We start from the raw sequence: 12,796 nt of genomic DNA on the forward strand, positions 1-12,796 counted from the left end.
TGTACGCGCACCCATGCACACACAAACACACATACGCACAGTTTGCCTGGTCTCTTACTGAAATGTGGCAGTCACCAGGACATGGTGCTTGCCAGAGAGCTACAGCTCCTATAGCCACATCTATAACTCCCATGCTGTCCATAACCTTCTGGAGATTTAAAGCTCAATGTGTAGTGATTGTTGGATTAATGTTAAAATTGAGATTATCCATTAACTTGAATTTAAGACTCGGGAACAAATTTACTAAATTTGTAGATGAAATAAACTGAGTAAAATTGCCATGTAATGGATTTACCAAATCTTTTTTAAATTGAGAAAAATAAATGACCTACCAAAAAGATGTGATTCCCTCCCTCTTTCTTGTTTTCAGCATTTCTAAAGCTCTACATGTTAGATTCTGTGCTAGGTACCAGAGGCCCAAGTTAACCACCTGGTTATCTTTTCTATGGATCTCTGAGTTAATCTCCCTGTTTTTCAGTCTGTTCCTCACTATGGGTACCAATTTGGTAGGTTTTAGTTAGCATTTTTAAATGTAATGGAATTGAACAGAAAATATCAAAAGATAAGTATTGTTTTTAGTAACATTTTATTTTAGTAGACTAAACAGTTGGATATGAATGGGTTGTGATATGAATGGATATGTCCTGAGTTGTGATGTAATTTTTTATACACCGGAATGTGTCCGAAAAGCTTGAAATCCACTGGTATAGCTGATATATTTACAGGAAAAAAAAAAGTGATACACTAAATATTCCATTGAAGCAAAATTCCCACTAACCACACTTATTTTTTTTTAATTTTTTTTTTAACATTTATTTATTTTTGAGACAGAGAGAGACAGAGCATGAACGGGGGAGGGTCAGAGAGAGAGAGGGAGACACAGAATCTGAAACAGGCTCCGGGCTCTGAGCTGTCAGCACAGAGCCCGACGCGGGGCTCGAACTCACGGACCGCGAGATCATGATCTGAGCTGGAGTCGGACGCTCAACCGACTGAGCCACCCAGGCGCCCCTAACCACACTTATTTTAAAATAATTACAAACATGCCATCAGAAAAGTACCAAACAAAATCAGAGAAAATGGAAGTTTGAGTTGAATACCCCAAAAATAATTGCGAATGTGAAAAGAGAATTTCATTCTTATAAATCTTAAAATAGTAAGTGCTGTCATTACCATGACCACCCTAACAGCTCATATCATGAACACCATATACATAAGATGTCTGTGGTATGGTACAGTATGACCCATCTCAGTACCCAACACCAGCAATTTCCATTTTGTGACTTTACTGCCTTCTCTTCTCCACCCACTTCCTGCAAACTTCCATTAAAAACAACTTTTGCAGCCTTCCCACCAACATTCAGGCCCAGGCTACAGGTCGTTTTTTTCTCCATCATCCTCCCTAACCAGTTACAGTCCCACTCCCTTACCCTTTTTTATGGTGAATAAATTGACCACCTCCCTTTCTTCACTTTTTTAATACTCTTTAATGTCACTGTCTGTTCTGTTTTGGTAATTTTAAAATGATAATCAGTCAACAAATCTTGCTAAATACTTTTCCCCAAGTGAGAAATAAAGATACTCAAGATGACTAAGAGAATGAATAAATGCTCAAGATTCACATGCTATTGATTAAATTTATCTGACAATTCTAAAATAATATTTCAAGCAAAAGGGACCTTTATTCCTTTAGTGCTTCAAATATTTGTTTAAAGTTTACTGCAGTGGAGCCCTACTGCTACCGAAACAATATTCCTTTCTTTCCAGAAGTATTTTTGAGCACCAATTATGCTTCAAACCACATAGCAAGAGACTGGATTCTTTTGTAGAGCCTAATAATTGCCATGAGAATAACATGGGAATCTCTGTTGCACAATCTATAGTTTTTTCCAATATATGAGTAGGCTTGAAGAGATGTATTTTGCTCTGTATAGGAGAATATATCTCTCAATAATGGGTATCTTAACCTTAATCCAACCAAAATGTCATTCAGGCATAATCACTTCTTGTATCCTGCCTGCTCTAGTTAACAATTTCTGTAATAAATTTCACAGTTGAGGGATTAAGCCTTAGAAATGATTCATTATAAAAAGAGTGAATACAAACTACAGTGGCATTTTGGAGAAGGGAGGAGAAGATCCGGCAAATGAGGTTGTATTGGGGTGGGGTTGACATTTGAACACAGACATAGTTCCAGAAAGGTGCCCTGAAAAAGTTTAGTGGCCTACAGTATTGAGGGGATTTGCTCTTTAAAAACTGTTTCACACATTCAGCATGCTAGCCTGATGAAAAATTTATTACCACTCTGTTGAATTGTTAACCAAATTTGTAGAGGAAATCCAGCAGGACCGTTGCACCAGGGAGCATGAAAGCAGGAACCACCCACAGTGGTCATTTTGAAAAACATAATTTGTGCCAGAGTACTCTAAGCAGTATTTCATACTGTTTGAAAAATCAGAAGTTTTTCCCTCAAGGAACCAACGACTAACTTAGAAATGTTTAGAGATCCCCCTGGGTGGAAAAAAATCTTGCCATCCCACCTGTCTTGAATCTTGATAGCCATGTGTAACAAGTGTACCTCAAAATCGTACGTGCTGCTCTTCCTTCTCCTTCCAACTGATATTGTTAAATGTTGCTTCATAATCATTCAAGAGCTTTTATAAAATTTCACTTCTTTAAAATTTTCATAGCCAGTTTCTCAAGAGAGGTATAAATATTCAACAACAGGTTCTCTGGGAGAAAAACATCCATATTCGCAGAGTTTGCCTATTTCTGTGGTGTAAATATTCCCACCACCATGGCCAATTTCAGGCTACCTACATGATGTTCCTGATCACAGAGTAGGGAAGAGATGAACACAACCAGCCATGTGAGCCAGCTCCCGCACACTCTGGCTGTAAGCCTACAATTTCCATCGTTCACTACTCATACACCTTAGTAATGGTTCCAGAATTTTTATATAAAAGAGAGTTGCAGGACCAACGTAATTAGAAATGGAGGCTGGATATTAAGTGCACTATTTTTATTGGATTATATGTTTATTGGGAGTGAGTTGGACACAGAGAGAGAGAGATGGCAGTGGCAGGAGTAGCTACAGCTCCTCATGCATGCCATTGCCCCACCCTCAGCACAGACACCCACTAGGAATCTAGTCCAGCTTTGTTTCCCATTCTTGTTCTTGAGTCATCTTGACAGCCTCCCCCCAAAAATCACTCTGATTTGAAATCTTGGAATCGTCCTTGATTTTTTCCCCCCAGCCTTGCTCCCTACATTGGAGCACATTAGACGCTCCAGGACCACCTCAGCCATAGTTTTCATGTCCCTTTTTTCTTTATATTCTTTCTACTGGCAACATAGATGGATTCCTCCTTACCTGCTCTGTAGCAGTAGCCTCATAACTGATCTACCTACCTGTGGATTCTTCCCTGCTAGCCAGTACAGATTAAAACCTGCTTCCTTTATAAACTTCCTAATTGTTTCACTGGCTTGTTGGAAATCAGGTAGTAGCTTCCTACTGCCTACCAGAAAGCCCAAATTTGTTAACACCATTAAGACTTTCCTTTCTCAGCCAGTCTACCATCTCAGCTTTTGGTTCCCAGTAGCCACTTTTATGTAACTACATACCAGAATCAGTTGTTTTACAAGTAGCATCCAAACTGATAAAGTCAAGCACATCCAGGTATGTACTAGCTGATAAACATTTTCAGTGATACCCCTGCTTATGAGTACACTATGTGTAAACTTCCAGGACAACCCACCCTTCCCTGAGTGAATAGTATATTCTCCCTATATCTTCACCTTTCTCTTTGTGAGTTTCTCTGAATTCCTTCCCCCTGTACAGCTGAAATATTCCCATTCAAGGTCAAAGCTTGTAGCATTTATAGGCATTAAAAAAGCAGAAAGAAAAGATAATACTTCTTAAAGCCAGAAGTAGAAAAGAAATGACTGTGGCATTTAAATGGCTTAAACCAGATGCCAGAGACTGACTGGGGCCCAGATAGAAAAGAATGTCAAGGACCAATGAGAAGCAATGATAAGCAACTCCCAGAAAAGGCATGTTAATGCTCTTGAATCAGAGCCATCATGTGCTTCTAGGTCAGGGTGATTGTTGACCTTCTAAAGCTGGTTAAGTACTCTAAAGCAGCACCATATAGGACTACCTCAGCTGGGCGAGCTTAACCCCAGATTTCTTCCCACATACCTGGTGGAGTCTAATCATGTACTTGGGACTCACTGTGCAGAGCTGATTTAGGCAAAGAACTGGTGTAATATCTGAAAACTGAGACAGAGCATTGAGATAAAACAAAATCTAGAAGTGCAGCTTCATAGAGAAACACCCTTCCCACTTTCTGCACTATAAATATGCTTAGCATGGGGAAATGCAGAGATTTAACATGAATTATAAAATGGGAAACCTTGGAGCTGTGGGGTTCAATTTGGTAGGAATCTTGTTTCCCCATTCTTAATCTTCCTCACATTTTTTTTGCTACATTTTACATTGTTAAAATAAGCCTACGTTTACAAGGTTTTAAAAATAAAAAAGAATAGGAGGGCACCTTTTGGGAAGAGCACTGGGTGTTGTATGGAAACCAACTTGACAATAAACATCATATATTGAAAAAAAACTAAAAACCACTCAAAAGAGAACTTTAAAAAATAATAAAAATAAAAAAATAAAAAAGAATAAAGAATAAAATTTTTAAAATCACCCATAATCCCACCATATATCGACCCTGTATATTTTAGTACATTTCCTTCTAATATTTTTTCTACATATATATTTCCTACATACTCTATGTTAGATGTATATTTCTTGCAGCCTATAGCATCATAATTTGTTGAACCAATTGATAAAAAGTTAGAGAAAACAAGGAATTATAAAATGATACATATATTCTTAAGATTTTTCTTCCAACTGAAAACATTTGAATTTGCATCGTTCACTAGCCTTGTGATACAGGGCAGATATTTTCTTTGAGAATGGAACCCCTGGTTGAAGTTTTGCATCCTCTTTCTTACATAAATTCATCACGGACCCTCAATATTTTCCTACTTCACTTTTGTTACACTGAAGCAAAGCATCCCTAATTAAGAATAAGAATGTTAAGTGTTTATAATTATTTTCCTCTTTGACAGCTGTCTCACACACTTCTCATTCAATAACTACATTTTTTTAGGGACCCACCGTCGTCAGGGCTTATCTAAGCATTCAACTTAGTTTCAAAGAAACAAAAACACGTTTGCACTCAAGTTTCATCTTTTTTTATGTAATATAGTTAAATTATGCAGTGACAAGAACAAAGACAACTGGCGTGAACAAGTTCAGAAGGAGCCACTGACTCTTGGTTTTCATACTGCATGAGTAACAGGAGCAAACCAGGCAGGCTTACCAGCTGCCAAGGTTCCATGAGTCATGGGTTCCATCAGTAAATCTTACACTGGGAGTGGAAAGCTCATCAGCTAGGTGGAGGTTATGTAGAGAGCGTACAACCCTATGATGAAACCCACTGGTCATAAACCCTTACCAGTTATTTTGTTTGCTTTCTTAGGCTCAGTTCCCAGAAGTAGAATTATTGGTTCAAAAGGTATAGATATTTGTAGTTTTCTTCATCAATTTGTGCACCTATAACATGACCGAGAATGCCATTCTCACCCCACCCTTGCAAATGTTGACCATTATTTTTAATCTCTGCCACAGAAATAAGCAAATATGGTGTATTATTAATTTATCTGAAGATGGTTTTATATAATATGGTGGTTCTCAACTCTGTGAACTTGTCAGCTTCACCTAGGAAACTTCTGAAAACTTTTCATATCTTATAATTTTAGCTGCAAAGTATATAAAATGGTTACAATATAAGTAATGAAAAGCAGCGTATCAATTTATGTTCATGCTTTACAATTTATTATAAAGTATTGGCAAATAAATCATATTAGGCTTATACCAACTAAAAAAAGGTGGGAGGGGGAAGAAGAGGAGAGAAAAAGGGAAAGAAGGAAGGAAGGAAGGTTGGTTCAACGAAAGTATAGTAAATAAACATCAGCTGAAATGTTATTGGAAATCAAACAACATTTTAATGTTTAGACTCGTACCAAATCATAGTAATCTGGGATTTTAGTGTATGTTCCTAGCCACTATTACCTTGATGAATTCATCACAAAGTTTTAAAATGTTTTAAATGTTCCAAAAAAGATAGTAAGAGCAGAGAGAAGAATTTCCTAGGTTGGAAAGACATATCTGAAACAATTTTGTTTAATGCTTGGTATTTTTCTATAAATTTATTTATATATTACAAGTTCTCCTAAGTATTTTAAGCAAAAAGAGACATTGCAATCAGTTATTTACAAGCTGCCAGATAAGATGAACCCCTTCTAGGGATGGAATTAGAAGTTGCCCATCTCCATACATAGCAGATGTCTTTGGAGGAATAGAATCTGTTGTCTAAATTAGCCAATAGGAAAAAAGAACAAAAGACATATACGTGTGTGTGTGTGTGTGTGTGTGTGTGTATGTGTGTGTGTGTGTGTCCCTTTCTGTTAGGACCATATCTTAAATGAAAATTGAGGCATGTATGGAATATTTATGGTGGAAATATAACTCAGTATCTTTAAAATATACTCCTCCCCAAAACATCCAGAATATATGGTTACCTTGGCTATATATGTATGTCCTCAAGGAAAAATCGACCTTCAAATGCCAGTAAAAACTAAATGAAAATCATAGAAACTATGGCATATGATGAAAGTAGGCTAAAATGCAAAAGGCAACATTCATTCATTCAACACATGTTTGCTGTGAGCTTTTTATAGGCCATTCCTTTCACTAGGCACTTGGGGTATATAAATGAGTAAAAGTAGATAAAAGCTGCCCTCTTAGAGCCTGCATTCCAGCAGGGGAAGATAATCAATATCTAATACTCATAATAAGTGGGTAAATGTTGCAGTATTTTAATCACTAAAAGGTGATCACCTTTTAATCACTAAAAGGTGATTAGTGCTATGGAAAAACAAGTAAGCATAATAGAACATTTGAAGTGACAGAGAGTAGAAGTCAGAAGACTTGCAATTTAACAGTAGCCTCGTCTAGAGGGACCTCACTCCTGCACAAAGACCTCAAGAAGCCCTGTGTGATCACCTTACTTCTCTAACCTCCCCTCCTACTCAGCTCCAGCTGTGAAGCTGAACTCTTCACTCTTCCCCACAAGCTCCTGCCTTTGCCCGGGCTGTGCCCTCTGCCTGGAGAATCAAGAATGAGGCAAAATGTTCCAAGTGCCCTGAGGTCGGTAAAACAAAAAACAAGCTGGGGCAGGAGATGAGAGACTGCACAGTGACTTTTGGTTAATGTTATCAGGGACGGTCTTAGGGAGGAATTACCTTTCAAAAATGCTTTTCAGATGTGCTCACTAGCTGTCTTTTATCTGCATACATAATGAGTTCATCTGTACCTCCCATTCTCGTGCTCTGAGAGGCAGTAGAATTTGGGAATCAGACTCACTTGGTTTTGAATTCTAGCTCTTCCACTTATTGAACATGAACCTTGGGCATCCTGCATTTTTCTGAGTGTCAGTTTTCTCATCTGTAAAAATGAAGATAAACCTTCTTTGAGGCTTGTAAGAAAAGTGACATACAGGTGTAGCAAATGATAATGAAGACAGGACACCAGTCTTGACAGGGAAACGAATGAGATAATGAAGCACATTTTTTAAACTGTGCTAAGGAGAGTGTATCTTATTTTACAGGTAATGGAGAACCATTAAATTGTTTGGCACAGAGAAGTGTCATACCTATATGTTTGTTTTAGGAAGATAACATTAGCGGCAAGTGGAGGGTAAGTTTTTGGAATCGATGAATCAAGAACAGGTACGGTAGTGTGATAATGCACTGCTGTGAAATACGATTAATTCAGGAAAGCCTGAAGAGGCGGCTTTGATAATCGGCAATTAAAATATGTATTCTAAATTTTATATCTTTACATTTAGCTAATTCTCATCATATAGACAAAATTAATTAATTAATCATTTTCATCGATGTTTGACCCAGTTTCATAGATTTGGCTTTGGCCATCCTTGGATTTATTGTTGAAGGGATGTTTATAATATGAGGACCAGCTGGTAGAGCTACCAGGAATAGGAAAGGGGAGGGGGGAAGAATTCAGCTGATAAACAGGAGTCAGAGAGTCTGGGAAAAGAAACTTAAGTAAACTTTTTTTTTAGTGGCCCAACAGACATCACTTTAGAAAGCATTTTTCAGCTGCTGACTTTGAAAAATGATTACATTGCCTAGCTTGGAGCTTGTAGATAACCAACATGGATAAGGAAATTATGGTTTCCTTTATCTAATTTCATGGCCAGGCTAACCTCTTGCTTAGCAAAGAGCAGATGGAAAGAGTGTAGAAGGATAAATCAGCATAAATCCATCATCACTGATAGAAAAGCTTCAGCACATGTGAATGTTCAGTTTTGCCTAGTTGAGGGGCACCAGCTTTTAATTTCTTGATTACTTGTGAATAGTTAATACATTTACAGAGTTTAAAATTCAAAAAGTACAAAAAGGCTATAGAGTGAAAAGTCTTCCATCCATCCAATCCCCCAAACACCCAGTTCCCCTCCTCTGATAGTAATTTCTTATTTATTGTTGCAGAGATAGTGTTTGTATATACAAGCAAAAGCCTTTTCCCCTCTTAATACAAATGCATGTTAAACATACTGCTTTGCATCTTAAGACTTTATAAATTATTGCTGACTTTTTGTTGTTTAATTGTTGTTTTACTTAATATATTTTGGAGATTGTTTCATATCAATACATAAAGATTTTCTCCTTATTAAATATGGGTGCTTAGTACACCATTATATGAAAGTACCATAAGTTTTATAACTGACCCTCTCCCTTCTAGTGGACATTTAGATTGTTTCTAATCTTTTATTTCATGCTGTGAATAACCTTGCACATATATCAATGAGTACATTTATTTATTTTACTCATAAGGTTAGTGCCTAACATGGAATTGCTGAGTCAAGGTGTATGTGACCTTATATTTTTGACAAGTATTGGCAAAGTGTTCTCTATAGACGTTGTACCAATTTGCATTTTCACAGGCAGAATATGAAGAGCACTATCTCTAACAGGAGAACAGAAAACTATATCATTAATTCCTACCTAGCTGGAATAAGTCCAAAGTCTCTTCCATCGATTCACAGGTATTCATTCTAAAGATGTTCCCTACTATCAAAGGTGAATATGCTCATCTCCTAGATCAGTGGTTCTCACCTGGCAACAGTTTTGCCTCCCAGGAGCCATTGGCAATGTCTGGAGACATGTTTGTCACAAATGGAGGGTGATGATGTTGCTGACATCTTGTGGGTAGAGGCCAGAGATGCTGTGAAATATCTTACAGTGCACAAGACAGTCCACCCCCCTTTCCCTCCCCCACAAAGTTACCTGGTCTAAAAAAGTCAGTGGTGCCAAGGTAAGAAACTCTGATCTACTTCTTGTCGATCACATTAAATACGTCTTATAAACTTTAGGATTCTTCACTCTCTCTAACCTAAGGTCTATGCCAAATAAAATGATGTGCTTCCATCATGCATTTGTTTTTTATTTTTGGTTTCTGTTACATCTATTGTATTGAAATTAATGATTTTCAGGAACCTTAAGCTCCTCAAAACCATGACTCTATCTTATTTATATTTGTATCCTGAATATCTGTCACAAAGAAGGCACTCAGCTTATTAAATGAGTGAATGAATTTAACAGTACTTCCTAATTATCTCAGTCTGACTTAAGAGATTATTATCTTTTCAATCAAAGACCATTCTTTTTTACTCTTACTTGCTTCACCTTTCTCTTAATTTCTAAATGTCCATTTTTTTTCTTTAGACTTAACAGGCAGTATTTTCTAGCCTACAAAAAAAAAAAACAAACTACCAGGAAATGTCAATTGAATAAAAAATATTGGCCTTTCCCCTGATTTGAAGCACTGTATGGTTTATTACCACAGCATTAGTCACTTAATTATATAGTATCTTGCTCATTTTTAACTTCTGACTGAATTGTCCATCCTCAAATGTATTAAAATCTCCTTAGGCCAAAATTAAAATTTTAAGTACCTCATGATACCTGAAACAGTGTTTTACAGACTGTAAAGCAGGAGAGTGACCCATTGTTTATTTCTTTTTTGTTTTTTATGTGTTTTTTTGTTTGTTTGTTTTTTGTTTTTTGTTTTTGAGAAAGAGTGTGCCTGCGCCTGCGCTTACCAGCAGGGGGCGGGGCAGAGAGAGAGGGAAACCCAGAATCCCAAGCAGGCTCCAGGCTCTGAGCTGTCTGCACAGAGGCCCATGCAGGGCTGAACCTAGGAAGCTAGAGATCATGACCTGAGCAGATGTCCCGGGGTCGTTTAAGCGACTGAGCCACCCAGGCGCCCCCAAAGAATGTGTATGATTCCTTCAGCAGAAAGGCAGCACTGTGCACAAGGTCCAGATGCCAGGCCCTGAGGAATCTATCTACTTCCTAATTTGCCTTCTCCGGGGTTTCCCTGCTCTCTAGGAGCAGAACAGCCCCAACTGACCGGCTCCACGTACGGCTTTTTTCCTGTTTCCTTCACCACAGGTACTGCCACCAGGCACGTTCCCATCGTTCAAAATGATTAAAGAAGCAAGTGTGCAAGGAGAGGTTCCTGGCCCGTGTCTGACGTGAGCTAAAAGCAGAAATCACTAAAAGCTTTCCGCCTGCAGCTGGGCAGCCAGGGTCTCCGTTTAGGCCCCCACTCGCCTTTGCCGGAGGGAAAGCAGGTGGAGCGGAGGCCTGGTTTTAATGAGCTCGACTTGGCGTGTGAGGGGAAGTGCGGCAGCCAGGGGAAAAGGCGGCCGGCTATCAGCAAGGTCAGGGAGGAACCGAGCAAGGACAAGAATACTTGTTTGTAAGGCTGAGTGGCGCTAAATATATCCTGAGAAAATTGGGATGCGGGCAGCTTAGATCATATCTCACCCAGGATTTTAAAATGCAAATGCAGAGCTCTTATTTTATTGCTAATAGGGTGTTGTTTAACCATTCGTTAGCCCAGAGATCCTGTTGCATTCTCTTTGCAATTAAAATACGCTCGCAATTGAAATCCTTCAGAGCCGAGTTGCGAAAGAAGAGGAAAACATTCAGATCAGAATATCCATCAGGCAAACAGAGTAAATGAGAAGAGCCAGCTTGATTAGACAAGGGAGGAAATAACAAAACAATTATTTTATTCATGTTTCCCCAGAAGAGTTCAAATTAAAAAAAAAAAAAACAACTTATTTTAAGCATTTTTAAATAGAAACGTTGATATTTAGCTATGAGTTATCTCCACAGGTAGGAAAATGGTGCTTTTGAGGGGTTAATTTTTCAAGGTCATTAAAACCTGAGTCTTGATTTTGCTGAGAAAGAACCCAAAAGTTCATGTGTCACCCATGACCTAAAAAGAATAGACCTCATTTTTGTGCTAATTTTTGAATGAGCTAAAAGTTTCCTCTTCAAATAATAGTCTTTAGATGGGTTGGGGAGAATATAAAAAGCAAACATTTCTGCTGGACCACTTAAGACAGAGTCATTTTGAAATATATCGCATAATGCATGCCTCCTCGGGTAAATGATGCCAAAATAATTTTTTTAAATAATAATAATTCATGATTATCTGTTATCTTCCCAAAACTATGCTAAGTATTTAGCTTATTTCCTTTAAATGCTATAACAACAATGTGAGGCAGGTAAATATAATTTTGTGGCGATGTTGCAGGGGTTGGCTTGTTTGTTGTTTTTATCTCAATACCCGGATTCGTTGTCTAGCACTTCAAAGAACAAAGACGTGGACACAAAATAAAATGAGCAGCAGGCAAAAGTTTATCAGAGTAGAAGATCAAAATGTAAGAAGTAAGAATAGTATGAAAGCTCTCTTTATAGAGAGGGGACATTAGAAAGTGAATGCCCACAATAGGCAAAGGACTTTGTTCTGTAAAATTCTGATCACCCCCCACCTTCCTTTCCCCCTTGCTCCTTCTCAGGTCCTACCCTTATAGGCTGGATCACTCTGGGAGCTGGGTTGTCCGTTCCTCATTGGCTCGATGCCATTGTATGAGGGGTGGTCTATGGCCATACTGAAGTTGTTTTTATGGTCTACTAATTTTTAGTTAGGTCTTTTGTCAAATTAGGGGAACCTGAAGGGGAGTAGGTGGTGTCTGCTATGGTCTTAAGAAGAACCTTACTCCAAGGGGATTTGCTGTGGTCAGAAGCTCCCGGCTTTGTTCCCAAATACCTGTTTTGCCCCACCCCGGGACCTCAGGTCTTAACCTTTCCCTCTTTGCCTACTGAATCCTATCTTTTCCTATCATAAAATTTTTTTCTTAGATAAAAAGATATTAATGGATGGTCTGGGAATGGTTTCCAGGCAGGAACCCCCTAAAGTTATCTGCAAACACATGTGTGTGCAAGTTTGTGTTTCTAGAGAGAAGGTCCCTAGTTTTCATCAGCTTCCCAGAAAAGTCTGTGGCCCTTAAAATGTCCAAATTGGATTAATCATTATGAAGAACAGGAATTTTTGTGTAGTCTAGTTTACCTCTGTTCATCCGAATCAGTGAGAGGGGTTTAAGGCTATGTGGGTTTTTTTTTGTTTTTTGTGTTTTTTTTGAGTTTTCCATTGTTTCCTATATTGTCTGATGAGGCTTCCTGCGCAGGTCATTGAGCTTGCCTCCATGAAAAGTGCCCTATTTCTCCCCTGTGTAAAACTGGTTAACAACATGGACTCTGTACTCAGAGGGTCTGGATTTAAATTGGG

General features: G+C 38.2%; 1 protein-coding gene across 8 annotated transcripts in view; it reads left to right on the forward strand.

Annotated features, from left to right (window-relative positions):
• Positions 1 to 12,796, forward strand: part of GPRIN3 (GPRIN family member 3) — a 67,603-nt gene that overhangs the window by 36,805 nt on the left and 18,002 nt on the right. The window contains exon 2 of one of the 8 annotated variants that reach the window (XM_047856623.1): positions 7,740 to 7,828. The exons of 6 other annotated variants lie outside the window; for them this stretch is intronic. The gene's annotated coding sequence lies outside the window, so the exon portion shown is untranslated. Of the gene's footprint in view, positions 1 to 7,739; positions 7,829 to 9,095; positions 9,198 to 12,796 lie in introns of those variants that run through there. One more of the 8 variants, XM_047856622.1, reaches the window with a different exon arrangement.

Source organism: Prionailurus viverrinus, chromosome B1 (assembly GCF_022837055.1).
Source record: "Prionailurus viverrinus isolate Anna chromosome B1, UM_Priviv_1.0, whole genome shotgun sequence".
In the NCBI taxonomy this organism is placed as follows: domain Eukaryota; kingdom Metazoa; phylum Chordata; class Mammalia; order Carnivora; family Felidae; genus Prionailurus; species Prionailurus viverrinus.